We start from the raw sequence: 16,258 nt of genomic DNA, 5'->3' as shown, positions 1-16,258 counted from the left end.
TTTAGTTTTTATTTATTTATTTATTCATTCATTTATTCATTTATCAGAGAGAGAGAGGATGTGCATGCATACAAACAGGGGGAGTGGCAGACAAAGGACAGACTCCCTACTGAGCAAGGAGTCCAATGCCCAGGACCCTAGGATCATGAGCTGAGTTGAAAGCAGACACTTAACTGACCAAGATACCCAGGTGTCCCTACGATAGAATTTTTTGATCAACCACATACTTCCAAAAAAAATATGGCCATATATGACAAGTATTCAAAATTTCTCTATTCACACTTAATGTATTTCCCAAGTTATTACTACCAGCATATTTTCATGTGAATTAAAGAATCAATTACATAAATAGTGGACATTTTTGAAATACTACAATGTGTAAGACATTTTACAGGAGGCAAAGTTGAACAGGACAAATTATCCTTAAGTTATGACAAGGTAGTTGTGGAGAAACAATGCAGATATGACTAATAGAATTATAAGGTAAAATAATTAAAATCCAAATTAGCACATGAAACATTTCTAAAAAGGCCTAGCAGGACATAAATCATAAGAGTTAAGAGAAAAGTGTGATCACTGAACATTGATTAGTCTGGGAATTTCCTGGACTTAAGTTGTATCTCCATGGACCCATCAGTTCAGAAGACCTAGACACACACTTTAGGTAGAAGCTATCTCTGCAAGGTAGCTTGGTTGTCAGAAACCAGACCTGTTTGATGAGAGGTAGGACAGTCTAGATGTACTCCATGGCTTATAATGAGTAACAGTAGCAGGGGAAAAGACAGAAGAATTGCGGATCTGACAGTGGAAAAATTTGAATGCTAGACTACATATAACCTAATTTTATAGGTTGATAGCTTGATTAACTGTATCAAGATTCCTGTGTGTCAGGAATATAACTTCATAGCCAGAGCCAGCAAGTTTAGAAAAAGCTGCATGGGTATATTTTGGTAAGTCGATATTTGGCAACCAGGATTAATTAAGTCTTAATAATGAATTAATTATTCTCACAACTTAATCTCATGCATGTACTGGTTTCTATGTATACACTATCTAATAACATGGGTAATGATCTCATGGGACTTACACGTAAGAATTATGTTTAGGGGAAATGACTTAAAGGAAGCTTTGAGGTAACCCTTTTCATGAAGGCCAGAGGCTAAAAAGAGTTTGGCAGATTTGTTTGGTCTTCAGTGGTGACTGGGAACACTAGCATAGCATGTCACCATGACTGAGCTAAGGGGTGCTCAAACAGTCACTGAGACATTATTTCTAGTTGTGTCTGTGAGGGTGTGTGCAGAAAAGATGAGCATTTGACCTGGTAAACCGAGGAAAGAAGAGCCCCCCTCACCAATGTACGTGGGCATCTTTCCAGTTCTTGAGGGCCTGCATAGAAGAAAAAGGTGGAGAAAGGTGAATTTATACTTTTATTTTAACTGGGCATCCATCTTCTGCCCACAGACATTGCTACTGCTGGTTCTCAGGCCTTTGGGCTCAGGAACCTAGACCATTGGCTTTCTTGGTTCTGAGACCTTCAGACTCAGACTGAATTATACCACAGGATTTCCTAGTTTGCCAGCTTAGACAGTAGATTATAGGACTACTCGGTCTCCATAATCATGTGACCCAAGTTACTAATAATAAATCACCTCATATCTGTCTATCTCCTTCTATCCAGCTATCCTACTGGCTCTGTTTCCATAGAGAACCCTAAGACCGTGTGACCCAGTGAGAGAGGGAAACCGTATTCCGAGATGTGGCTGAGGCACAAAGACAAGGCGGAGATCCTACAACACCTTTTACTTTTGGAAAGGGGACGGGTTAAGTTTTAACTGTAACAGAATATTCAAAGTTTTAATCTATGGCAAGGCAGTAACATGATCCAGATAATAGGCCGAGGCCAGTGGTAACAACTGTTAAGGGAATATTTCAGCAACAGATGCTGGTTTAGGGTTGGAGAGCTGACCTTTGATATGAACAGGAGCTAAAGGCTTGGAGACTCATTTCTGGAGTTAGAAGTAGCAGGAGTCACTGATGGATTGGGGCTGGGGGTGGTGAATGGAAACAGAGTAAGCTTTTCTATTGGAGCAATCATATGGAATTTACAAGCCTAAGGGAGAGATGAAGAGTTCATTTTGTGATTTGTAAATTGTGAGATATATGGGAAATTGTAGTTAGTGCAGTGTGTGAGTTTGTATCTCCGAGCATTCTAGGCTTTCTCATTTTGTACTCCTTGAGTCTTCTTGTCTTTCCATGCTTTAATACTACATTTCCCCATATTCTTTCTTTGACCTTCACTTCTCACGCAATATATTATCCTCGGCTTTTAACATTCACTCTTGGGTTTCATCTCTCACCTATTTGCTAATGATATATACATATCTTCAACTGAGTCTTCTTTCCTGAATGTATAGTTAGGTATATTAAATTGTCTACATATGTCTTGTATGCATCCAAAACTCCTTATAACTGACAAAGACCCAGCCTTCCATTGAGAAGCCTGAGACAACTCCTCCCTTCATCTTTGTTCTCTTTATCCAGATGCAGTCAATAACCTAACCTTGCTGACTGATATTTTTAATCTTCCTGAGTGTTCATAAAAATCTTCTTTACTTGGGTTTAGTTTAGTCCTAGAGTCAGGATGCAACTGGACCTAAGAATAACTGTAAATGGTCCTCACTGTGGGGATCCATAGGACAGAAAGCGAAACATAATGTGAGGTTAAGCAGTAAAGAGCAGGAAACTCAGAATTCAGGTAATATGTTAGGGTAATCATTACGACGGCTGTGAGCAAAACCAATGGGAGCTAAGGAGAAACTAAGGGCAAAGACTTTTCAGAGTGTTGACTAGAAACCAAGTTGTTTCCTAAGTAATTATAATAATTATAATGTGAAATTGTACATACTCGAGTACATTATGTTTTTCTTTTCAAATGCATTTCTGAAAAAATTCTGTTATACCTCACTGAAGAATCAATTTGAAGGGGAAGGCAGACTGAAAAGACTATCCTCAATTAGCACACCACGGACACCTTAGAACATTTCCCTGGAGTTCAGAGTTCTATCTTTTGGTAATCATCTGTCTTGCACTGTGAATCCAGAAAATTAATCTTGCTAATGCAGAATGTATTGTTATAAACTATGTTCCATAAAGTGTGATGGAACCTTCTCCCACACATAAACACAAACTCTCACACCTTTAATCATGTTTTATTCTTAGCACACTGGCTTTTTAGAACATGGATTACCAAACCATTTCCAGAATCATGTATTTGACATTGGAAAATATTTTCTAAAATACTGTAACCCTAGAATATTTATCTTTTTGGGCTATAATGGTTGATGGGGGAAGTGCAGTGCTTGGCATAAATCAGATGTGCCCTCTGGATATTTAGCGTCTGTATCCAGGTGAATAATAGTTTCAAATGGAGATCATGGGCAACCTTAAAGGGAAAAATTGTTCAGAAAAAGACAAGCCATTTCGATAAGGATGTAAATCTTTGGAAGCCATGCAGTGGTGACTATGGGAGGGATGTGGGATCAGTATGTCTGTGTACCACAGGAAACAATGACCTAGAGAGTACTTTGCTTTTTCTGAACAGCCTTTGAAATTCTGTCTTGTTGAGTCACTCTTAAAATTAAGCTGGTACCATTTGCTTAATTCATAGAATGGGTTGAAATCCAGTAAAAAACTAAATAGTCACTGAGGACAGTAAATTTTCATCTTGGCAGAACTGTGATACTTCAAATGCAGTTTGGGAGGATTGGAGTTTGGAGTTTTAAATAAACATTTTACATGACTGGAGCTTTTACATGTTGAGTGTGTGATAGGAAAGATAGCTACCATTTTAATCAGTTCGGAAAATTGTGAGCATGAGAAATGTAGAGAGTAGGTAAGTCAGTATACCATGGACTCCATGATAGTTTACATCAAGCTGACACCCCCTTCCCCTTTAATACTGATTATCAGTAGCTACCAAGGCCATTCACTCTGCCTTTAAAATATCAAAATTTGGCTTAAAAAGAGAGGTCTTTTACCCAAAAGCCCATGATTTGACTCTAAATCTGTCCCTTTCCCTCCCTCCTATCTAACTAGATCTGAATAAATATGTCATAATTTTGGCTAAATCCTGCTTTCGCTGCTGGTCTCCCTATACACCATTAAGGGACGTCATCTTGCCTTTCCAACTGCCCATACCATTTCAATTAAAGTGGTGCCAATATGTGATATAACAGTGCCTAAGGCCAAGGTAATTTTATATTTGAATATCACTAGTACTGCATTTACCATTTTGTGGTTCCTATGCTTCATGAATTGTGAGCACCAGAGTGAAGCATGACAGCTGCCATAAATAATACCTGCTCAGCATATCCGTTTATTTTTAATTCTTTATTATGATAATTTTCATCATATGCAAAAATAAAGAGAATGATATATTGAAACTCACATACCTGTCAGTCAGCTTTAACAATTATTAATACATAACTAAACTTGTTTCTGTTATATTCCAGTTTCCTTGTTTTGATATGTTCCTTTTTAAACATGTGCATTTAGTCAGTATTTTAGCCACATCTACTTTTCTATTGTGATCAATTAATGAGCAAATGGCTTATAGAGAGTAGACAATTTGTTGCTGTAACTTCTTTTTCCAAGAATTTGTGAGGCAGAATGTTCTTCCACAAGTTACTGGGTAAACATCTAACCATACTTCTCTCATTTGCTCATTCTGTGACTCACTTATTTTGTCACTCAGGTTTAAACAGCCCCTTGTAGATGGAACATCCAGGCACCAAAGCTGGAATCTCAAAGTAGTTCCTAACTTAAAGGGGTTTAATATTTCATGGGATATTTCCTAGGAACAGGGTGAGAGTTACTCAACTGCAATACCAAGATTATGATCCCCACATCTTGGCTCTGTATTGGGAGAAACACTACCATTATGTGGCTTTCCCATTTCTAATAAATGGCTGATACAGTTCACATCTTCATTTCTGTCTTGGTGGCAGTAGTAGAATTCACAAATACACTGCAAGTCTTTGACCTAAGATTTTTCATGCTAGAAACTCACATCCCATAACAGCAAGTACAATGTTATAAATGTATTTGACATTCATAAGCATTTTTAAGTGACACACATATTGAATGAATGAATACATGATTAAAAACATTGTTCTCTGTAAACTGTTTATATTTCCTTTTGAAATAAATTTCAGGATGTAGAACCACACTCAGACATGATCCTTCTAATTCTTAGAATCAAAGCACTGGGGAGTGGAAAAGATGTTATCAACAATGTATTCAAATCCTATATTTTTATAGATTAAAAGAAAAAAAGATCTAATGACAAAGTCCACTTTTTGAAGTTCATGCAAAATAGAACTAGAGCTTATTGATGTGACTTTTTGACCAGTGTTTTTCTTTATACCACACTGGAATGACATAGTTTGATTCAGCTGTAAATGATAAAACAAAATGACTATAATAACTAAAAACAACATATACTTTCATACAGGTTTCCTATAGTTGTACTCTGCTTATACCCCTTATTATAAAACCTGATGTAAACAAATCTTCCACAGACTAGAAGTCTAAAATGTTTTTACCTTGATATTCCAGAGACCACCAGTTCTGTTTATGGGCAAGGATTGGCTCAATTACTATTAATTGCCAAAAATAAACATGTTTGTTGAAGTACCATCATCTTGTCCTTAGCTGTGGCAGTGGAGTCCTAGTAATTAGCCTAATAAAAAGAATACAATAAATAGTGATGACCTCAAGGATCATCAAGGTATAGTTAAATAATGAAGGGACATGATAGAATCACAAATGATTTCCTCTCTTGGTAGGATTAATGATGGAACTGTAGCTAATTTATTCCTGAAGGGGATTAACCCAACGATCACATTGAGCCTCCATCTTTTAGAAACCTTAAAGATAAAGTAGATCTTCCTATTTAGGGGCTTTTCCACAAGTTTGATCATAACTAATTTCTTTCCCTCTCAAGAAGGAAATTTGACCAGTGAACATTCAGAGCCATGGTCCTCATGAAAGGCCATTTCGCCTTAGGCTGACTTTCTCAGAGAGAATTCTGTTAACGTCACCCCCAAAATAGAGGTGGTTTCTACATTCTTTAGTAATCGTCTCTAGAGCCCCAAAACTTCATTCACTGCTTCTACCTTGGTTTCTTGCACCACTGACTTTTATATATGGACAAACTCAAACCCAGCAATATAACAAATGCCATCTTATCCAGGCTTCCTTCCCTACAGTGAGTCATGCCTGAGCATCTAAGTTCTTGTTCACACTGTAGACAAGATGTCAGAACTGGTCCTTAAGAATTTTTCATCAACTCTCATTTGGACGTGAACAACCTGTTCTAAGGATAATGTCTCAGTGCTGGTAGCAACACACACACAGAGTTATACTGTTCTTTTTCCATTTTCTTAGGTTCTTAGGCTAAATGACCTATTCCTTGGGGTCAAAGGCCATGTATGTTTATTATAACACCCCTGATATTACATATATGTGATAAACTCAATGATAAATACCAAATGGAACACCTTCTCTCTACCGGGAAGATTCATTGAATACTTCTACATACATCCTCTTATTTATCCTCAAAAAATTCTGGGAGAATCATAGGTTATCTATGAGTACTCTGTGGAGGCTGGCTGAAAGGCTGCCTGAAATGGGAAAATGACTGACAATACCCAACCCCAACCATCATGAATTGAGTGCCCGTTGTCTATCACACACCCTGTTGAACATTTTATGCATGCTTCTTTATTTCATGTTCATATCAATGTTGGGAAGAATTCTTATCTTTATCTTGCATTTGAGGAAACTGAGATACATAGGGTTTAAGAAACGGATCTATGGTAAGGCCAATAATAATGGCAAAGTCAGGACCCACACACAGAAATTTTTAACGCCCCAAGCCAGTCAGTGCTCTCTTCCTTAAACAGTGCTGTTTTTGTAAGGTCAGAGGGCACATTCTTTTTCCTCCTCATTAAATCATTAAATGTCTAATTATTGTATCCAACTTCAGGACATTCTTTATTCACAGGTAAATGAGAAATTATTAGCTTTGACTTCGACAAAACTGTGTTTTTGGTATATTCTATTGCTCTGACTGGAATGTCGTTTCTTCTGTTGCCAATCCAAAGGCTTTACTTTTGATCAGGTTCATGATCTAAAATCTTTCCTGAATATTTCCAACTTCAATGATGTCTTTCCTTCTAGACTGCAGTAATAATCATTACTGTCACTTATAATGATAAATCACACACCTCACTGTATCCCTTAATTATTTTTACTAATACACCATATCTACCTAGAGAGACCTATAAATTCCTGGACAGTGAGTATTAGTGCTATAGTTTTTTTTTTTGTATGTTGTCAGTTATGACAATTAATGGGTCTTTATTGGAAAACTTTTCATTAAATTCAGAGGTATAGACAAATATATGCATGGTCAGAGCTGTTTCAGCTGCTGAGAAAAATGGGGCTCATTGTGAAGATTGGTTTGAAATTGAACAGGAAAAACATGAACATTTAAAGGATTCTCTGGGGGCACGTGGGTGGCTCAGTGGGTTAAAGCCTCTGCCTTTGGCTCAGGTCACGATCCTAGGGTCCTGGGATTGAGCCCTGCAACAGGCTCACTGTTCAGCCGGGAACCTGCTCCCCACCCCCCATCCACCTGCCTCTCTGCTTACTTGTTAGCTCTCTCTGTCAAATAAATAAATAAAATCTTTAAAAAAAAAATAAAGGATTGTCTGTTGAGACTGTTGATTGTGACAGAATTCAGGGTGGTTTGAAACTGACCAAGTGTTAAATATTTGTTAGAGGAAATCTAGGAAACCATATGAATTTGTAAGTGTTTAAAATAAGGGGGATGTCATGCAGAGAACTGGTTATACATGTGACATAATCACCAAGAAGCCGAAAAAAGAACACAGAAGCAATCAGAGCAATTCAGCATACCTGGAACCCAGAGGTTAATGACAGGAAAAGAAGCTAGAATTGCAATCTGTTTTTCTTGCAGGAAATGAGCTGGAACCATGGAGAAGAAACACTCACTACCAGAGATGATGTCCAAGGTGGAGAGGAAGACACACACACACACACACACACACACACGCAGAGAGAGAGAGAGAGAGAGAGAACGCAGCAGGCACTTTTTTTCTATCTCCCACTCAGTGCTTTCCATGGGGGTACCCAGCCAACAACAATGACATTGGGTCTAGGAAACACACTTGCAAGGGCAGCACCTCTGTGATGTGGACAGAGCCAAGGAGAGTGAGAATGGATGTCTGAGTGAATGGGCCATAGCATGGCAGATGTGCTGCCCCATGAGTACAGATGAACTGAAGTGAAGGGAGTACTTAGGAAACTATGCTGCTCCTGTGAAAAGCTGAGGAGTCCATCAGGAGGTTCTCTTATAGCCTACTTTAAGATTCCCAATGTTGATTTTTGTTATTTTTTTAGATACCGGAGGTTACTGCTGTTCTGAAACTACCAACTGCATTCATGGTACTATGGAGAACAAGGCATTCATGGGATGTAATGACCGAATAGGTTTCTGGGATCATTTCTGGGTGTAACAGTGATATTTCATTTTACTCCTCTAGTTCCTTCTAGTGAAATACCTTTCCTGAGTAGCATATGGAAACCTTCTTTCACATAAATGGATATCATGCTTCTAGAAAACTAACTTTATCTTTGCTGTGTGAAATGACAAAGCAGGCTCGAGATGCCGAAAATTACAGAGGGAAAACACCATAGCTGCCATGTAACCCAAAATCTTCCTTTATCCTGGAGGGAGCAGAGGCTCAGGGAGGTAGAATGAGTTGCCTAAGGTCACTATAAACACTTGTAATGCCTTACAAGGTGACGGTACTGGGCACATCAAATCCCACCAGCTTGGTGACCATGGGAGTGTTCACTCTACTTTGAATTTCATTTTCTGCACTTACATGAGAATATTAACAGTATCTAAGGCATAGCACTCTCACAAGAATCAATTGAAAAAAAAATCTGAATCATGGTTCAGCAAACTTTCCTGCAAAGAGCCAGATGGTAAATATTTTAGGCTTGGTGACCTATACAGTTCATGCTGTAACTACTATATCTCTACCACTGTACAAGAAAAGCAACAATAGATAATACCTAAGCAGATAAATGAGTGTGGATGTGCACCAATAAAACTTCATTTACAAAAAGGAGTGACCAGCCCATAGACAGTAGTTTCCTGTCCATTTATCAATATAATTTGATACAATGCTTGACCCAACCTAAGGATTTAAAATTTTATCTGGAATTATTACTATTGTTACCATTATGATTCCTCCTGCTACTCCCACTACTTTATTATTGTTTAGCCTTTGAATAAAAGATCATTCATCTATTTAGTTCTTAAAGATTAAACTTCTACCAATTTCCCCAAAGCTCTATCCTGAGGTTTTTAGCCACTACTTGCAAGGCAATTTGCCCCATGTCTGGGCCGTCCCTCTCTTGGAGGCTGGGAAACATTCTGGAGAAGGCAGACAGGCCTCCTTCCTCATGGGAATGAGATGCCCTATAACAGATTTGGAGGCTCCGCAAATCAGTAAGAACAACTCTCAACACTTTAGCTCCTGCTCAAGATCAGAGGTGCTGAATGTGTAAAATAAAACTTGTTTTCTCCCATTATCCGAACAATACCATAAGGTTGTGCAGCTAGAAGAGAAAAAATGCCAACCCAGATCTGTCAGGGAGAAGCCAGAGCAGCAGTGTAGGAGTGTGTGGGCAGGATCCATGCAGAGATCTCACTCTCCTGAGACCGAAATGTAGGGCAGGGTAAAAAAGTGTAGGCGATGGCAAAAAAGTGTTTGGGCAGTGTCTGAATTCTCCTTTAGGACAAATAGAATTCTCTGTGACATCTATTTCATGATACAGCATTTTTTATGTACACCTATTAAAATAAAAAATTAATAGGCTATATAAGGGTGTGATGAAAGTCTGACTCTGACAAGAAGAATTTAGGTCATGGAGATTCTTGAAATGCTAGAGTTACAGCAGAGAGCAAACCCATTCTCTGAATGGGTGACCGCTTCTTAGTCCTGTAGTTCTACTCCTCTGTGTGCTTAAGACAATTACAATGCTGATGAGACCCCCAAAATAATAACCAGCACTATAATAAAGTCCATAAGATAACTAACTAACACTAACACCGGTGCCAGCACTGAGTAAATCTTTAATACTCAGTCTGCTGCTACATTTCAACCAAGGACAGTTTTGAGGACAGTGAGGAAATTATCTCTCACTGGAATTTAGCACCTCAAAACTTTATGAGGCACTTAATGGGCATAAAGTCATACAATAATTTTTTTAGGAGAAAATGTTAATTTTAACGCAGCTTGAAAGTTCTTGGAGCAATGAGGAAAGTCTCTGCTTGCCACCCAGTTCTGGAAGAGAAAGTATTGTTTATATTTAATGGCTCTTCTTTCGTAAGGCCTGGACCCTTTCTGCTCATTCAGAAATGTGCTACCAAAAAGGAATCTCTTAATCTTTAGTGTTTATATCCTATTTAATTTTAACATATTAAATTAATTTTTTTAAATACATTTAAATTTTTTTTCTTGTAGTCCTTGGCTGTGATCTATTTTGGTATTTTTATGTTATAAAATGGGTTTCCAGAAATCTCTATTTATAGCCTGGATCCTGTAGTAGAAGGGTTGGCAAATTTTTATAGAAAGCCAGATAGTAAATCTTGTAGGTGTTGCGAGCTGTACTGTCTCTCTCACCACCACAGACATGTCTTGGGGATACTGTGGGTTTGATTCTAGACCACTGCAATAAGATGAATATGATAAGAAAGCAAGCAAGTCAAATAATTTTTTGTGGTTTGCCAGTGCATTTTAAAGTTAGGTTTATACTATACTGTAGTCTATTAAGTGTGCAATAGCATTATGTCTAAAATACTATACATACTATACTATACATACCTTAATAAAAAAAAAAACCCTTTATTAGTAAGAAATGTTAACTATCATCTTTCAGTGAATTGAAACCCTTTTGCTGGGGCACTGGGTGGCTCAGTCCTTAAGAGTCTGCTTTCAGCTCAGGTCATGACCCGGGGATCTTGGGATCCAGCCCCACAATGGGCTCCCTACTCAGCTGGGAGCTGCTTTTTCCTCTCCCATTCTCCCTGCTTGTGTTGCCTCTTTTGCTCTCTCTTTCTCTCGCTCTCTCTCTCTGTAAAATAAATAAATAAAATCTTTAAAAGAAATAAAGAAACCCATTTTGCTGCTGACTGGTCAGAGTGGTGGTTGAAAGTTGGGGCTGTGGCAGTTTCTTAAAATAAGGCAAGAGTGAGGCTGCATTGATCGACTCTTCCTTTCATGTACATTTCTCCATAGCATGTGATGCTGTTTGATAGCATTTTACCCACAACAGAACTTCTTTCAGAATTAGAGTCCAACCTCTGAAACCCTGCCACTGCTTTATCCACTATATTTGTGTGATATTCTAAATCCTTTGTTGTCATGTTCATAATCTTCACAGCATCTTCACTAGGAGTAGAACCCATCTCAAGAAACCACTTTCATGGGATGGCTCAGTCGGTTAAGCATCTGCGCTTGGCTCAGGTCATGATCCCAGGGTCCTGGGATTGAGTCCCATTTTGGGCTCCCTGCTCACCAGCGAGTCTGCTTCTCCCTCTCTTTCTGTCCACCACTCTGCCTACTAAATAAAATCTTGAAAAAGAAAGAAAGAAACCACTTTCTTTGTTCTTCCCTAAGAAACAACTCACGTTTGATCATGGAATGGCAGTCATTCACTCCCATCTTCAGGATCCACTTCTAGTTCTTTTGCTATTTCCACCACATCTGCAGTTACTTCTTAAACTGAACTCTTGAGCCCCTGAAAGTCATCCATTAAGGTTGGATTCGCCTTTTTTCAGTGTGGTATCTTGATCTCTTCCTCTGAACCACAAAGGTCATAAATTGCAATTAGAATGGCCATCCTTTCCAGAAATGTTTCAACTTACTTGCCCCGATGCACCAGAGCAATCACTATGGCAGATACAGCTCTAAGAAATGCATTTCTTAAATAATCAAGCTTGAAAGTCAAAAAGACTCCTTGATCCATGAGCTGCAGAATGGATATTGTGTTAGCAGGCATGAAAACAACATTGATATCATTGTACAGAGCTCTGAGGTAAGCAGGTACATTGTCAATGAGAAGTAATATTTTGAAAGGAATCTTTTTTTCTGAGCAGTAGGTCTCAACAGTGGACTTGAATTATTTAATAAACCACGTTGTAAACAGATGTGCTATCATTCACGATTTGCTCCCTTCTATTTATACAGCAAGGCAGAATGGATTTAGCATAATTTTTAGGGGCCCTGGGATCTTTGGAATGATAAATCAGCATTGGCTTCAACTTAGAGTCATTAGCTGTATTTAAGCCTGTCCTTGGAATGTTTGAAGCCAGGCGGTGACTTTTCCTCTCTGGCTATGAAATTCTGAGATGACCTTGTTTTCCAGCAGGAGGTAATTCTGTCTACAGTGGAAAATGTTGTTTTCTGTAACCCACCTTCATTCACTATCTCAGCTACATCTTCTGGGTAGACTTGCTATAGGTTCATTTGTTAGCATTTGCTGTTTTACCTCATACATTTAGGTCATAGAGACCATATTTTCCTTAAATCTCATGAACCAACCTCTACTAGCCTCGAATTTTTCTTTGGTAGCTTCCTTAACTCTCTCAGGCTTCACAGAAATGAATACACTTATGGCCTTGCTCTGGATTAGGCTTTGGCTTAAATGAAATGCTGTGGCTGGTTTGGTCTTCTCTCCAGACCACTAAAACTTTATCTATCTCAGCAGTAAGGTTGTTTCCCTTTCTTATCATTCATGTGTTCATTGGAGTAGTACTTTTGATTTGCTTCAGGAACTTTTCCTTTGCCTTCATGGTTTGGCCAACTATTTGGCACAAGATGTCCAGCTTTCTGGCTCTCTGAGCTTTTGACTTGCCTTCCTCACTAAGTTTATTTCTTGTTTTGATTTAAAATGAGGGACATGCCGCCTTTCCTTTCACTTGAACACTTACAGGCCATTGTGGAGTTATTACTTTGCCTGATTTCAATACTGTGTCTCAGCGACAGGGGAGACCAAGGAGAGAGAGAGACCTATGGGACCAGTGGTCAACTGAGCAGTCAGAACCCATGTGTTTATCCATTAAGTACCCTGTCTTGTGTAGGAAAGGTTTGTGGCACCCCAAAACAAAATACAATTTTGGTAGCTAACCTCAAACATCACCAATCACCAGAAAAAAAAAATACACTAATGAAAAAATTTGAAATATTGCAAAAATTACCAAAATGTGAATCCAGAGACATGAAGTGAACAAATGCTGTTGGGGGAAATGGTACCAATAGATTTCCTCAACCCAGGGTTGCCAGAGACCTTTAATTTGTTTCAAAAAAAAAAAAAAAAATGCACTATCTGCAAACTGCAATAAAGTGAACGTGACTAGATGAGGTATGCCTATACTGAGCTCTGCCATGAAGGGAGAAAGCAGCCATAAATAATATGTAAATGAATGGAAATACACTGTTCTAATAAAACTATATTTATGAAAATACACTTAGGACTAGTTTGAGCCCAGGGGGCTGCAGTTTCCTCACCCCCTGATATAACTCTTAGTAGTTTCTTAACTTGGGGCACCTGGGTGGCTAAGTTGGTTAAGCGTCTGACTTTGGCTCAGGTCATGATCCCAGTGTCCTGAGATCCAGCCCACATCGAGCTCCTTGCTCATCAGGAGCCTGCTTCTCCCTCTCCCTTTGCCACTCCTCCTGTTTGTGCTTGCTCTCACTATCTCTCAAATAAATAAACAAAGTCTTAAAAAAAGTTTCTTACTTAAGAGGACTCAAGTGGCATTTATTGTATAGGAGCCAATTAGTTATGTAGGAAATAACTGCATTAAATATAATTTGTTCTCAGTGGAGGGCAGAATTTACAAATGCTATGAATACTGATCACTGAGGGATATAATACATTTATTCCCAAAGATAATGTTGGGACTTTAAGTTAATGAGACTCAGAAATCATGGAGCTTTGGTTCTAAACATATATTGCACTGCAAGATATTTGTATTCTTTTTGCATCATTTTACTTGTACTTTACTTCCTTTGGTAACATTGTTTTAACAGTATGACCACTCCTCTCCCCTTCTGTGCAATCTTACTGTCAACCATAAGAACACTGAGGTTAGCCAGTTTTACCTGTTGTTATACCTTGCTCCTGGAGAAATGAAGCACCTTCTATGTGAATGCCCTGGGAGAGGACTCTCGGAAGCTTGTGCCTAGTTTCCCCGAAACTTTTCCCCAATGTGCCTTTGCCCTTGATTGATTTTGCTTTGTATAAGTTCTCTGTAATGAATCTTAGCCATGAGTACAATTATATCCTGAGTAATAGGAGTCCTTCTAGGAAGTCACTGATTTTATAAGCAGATATTCTATTCCTAGAAAAATATCTGTTGGATGAATGCATTAGGAACACCCCAGCCTTTGTATCATCGGTAAGCTTTTCCACACTAACATATTGCTTCCTAGAAGGTCACTTCAGGGTAACTGATGACAGCCCTGTGCACTCTGTTTGACTTATGCATTTTGATAAACACAGTAGCAAAATATCTCCCTCAGAACCAAAACAGGCTGGGTGCATTTAAAATAAATACTGCAAACTCATTTTGACATTTCTTTTCTGGTATAGTAGTTATTATTCTTTCCAGTCTTCAGGTTCATGTGTCCACAGCATTTTCGCTTCATAACTACCAGCCCTTCTTTTACAGTGATGCCTATGACACATGTCAGCTCAAATAAATGAGCGTTTCCATCTCCACTTCCTCATGCGCTCACATGTTCACCATTACAGGCAGTGAGCCTGGTGAGGTACTGCGCTAGAATACTGAAATTCAAAAATAAAATATTTAGACCCTTTCATTAGTTGGGCAAAAGATTTTGAATAGGAAACTACATATTGCCATAGCAAACTACTGTACAAGTAGCTTAAGATTATAAGATTAAGCATTTGACTTTGGTATAGTCTTTCAAATTGAGTTCAAAGAATGATTTAGGTTCAACAGCTGAATAGCAGAAAGGAAGGGCTTGTGCACGGGTGCAGGGGCTTAAGCAAGTGTGCCACATTTGGGGAAGAACCACTTGTAGCTGCCTAGAGTGTCCTTGTGAACTGGCAGAAAAATGAGGGTCAGATGGGACTAATAAGTATTTTATGTAAACCCACCTATGCTGAAAATAATTGTATAGGCAAAGGGGAGTCATTGAATTATTTCAAGGAGGGCAAGTAAATGATCAGAGGTGTGGGTCAAAAAGATCTCTCTAGGAGAATTGGAGGATGGGCTACAAAGGGTAGAGACTGAAGGCAGGAAGCCTAGTGAAAACTGCAGTAATTCCAAAGAGTAATGGTGGAGACCTGAACTAAGGCAGTGGCCATGGGAAGAGGAGAAGAAAAAATAAGAAAGTTGTTTTTGAAGCAGACCCCAATTTGACCAGCTGATGAGATATAATGTAAAGGGGAAGAAACAAGCACTGATGATTCACAAAGGTTGGTCACAAGATGTTTTTAATCAAGAAATGGGTGGGAAGAAAGATGATCGGCTCATTTTTGGCCTCGTCGCGTTTGAGATGTGGTTAAGTAACCAGGTAGGACTGTCCTATGGCACATGTTTTGGTAGTGCAAGTATAGCACACATAGGGTTGGATGTTTTATATTTGCTTTCTGGTTTAATGATCCTAAGAACTTTATAAAAGGGTGAATATTATATGCATCCTAAATTAAGATAATGGAAGCTCAGAGAAACATAAGTTACCCAGTGTTACAGAAGGAGTAAGTGGCAGTCCCAAATTTTTGTGCATACCTCCTTGACTTCACTGTGTCTTAGCCACTCTCCCATGCTGACTCACATTTTTGGTGGGAATGAGTATTTCTGTATTTATGTGGGGGCTGACCCACCTGATGATAGTTGATAATTATATTTTTGTATTTTGTATTTTGTATTTTCCTCCTCTTTATGGCATCATTTACTGACTATTACATATAACATCCTGTGTCATGTAGATATACTTAAGGTGGGAATGATTGAAATCGAAGAGAAAATACAGAAATTTAAAAAGAAGATCTATAGAAGATTTTTTTTTTCATTTTTCTATTGGTTTGCCATATCCATATAAAGGAAATCATTCCTTAAGACAGG

The sequence above is a fragment of the Mustela nivalis genome (genome assembly GCF_964662115.1).
Source record: "Mustela nivalis genome assembly, chromosome: 8".
In the NCBI taxonomy this organism is placed as follows: Eukaryota; Metazoa; Chordata; class Mammalia; order Carnivora; family Mustelidae; genus Mustela; species Mustela nivalis.
This window is presented reverse-complemented; position numbering follows the sequence as displayed.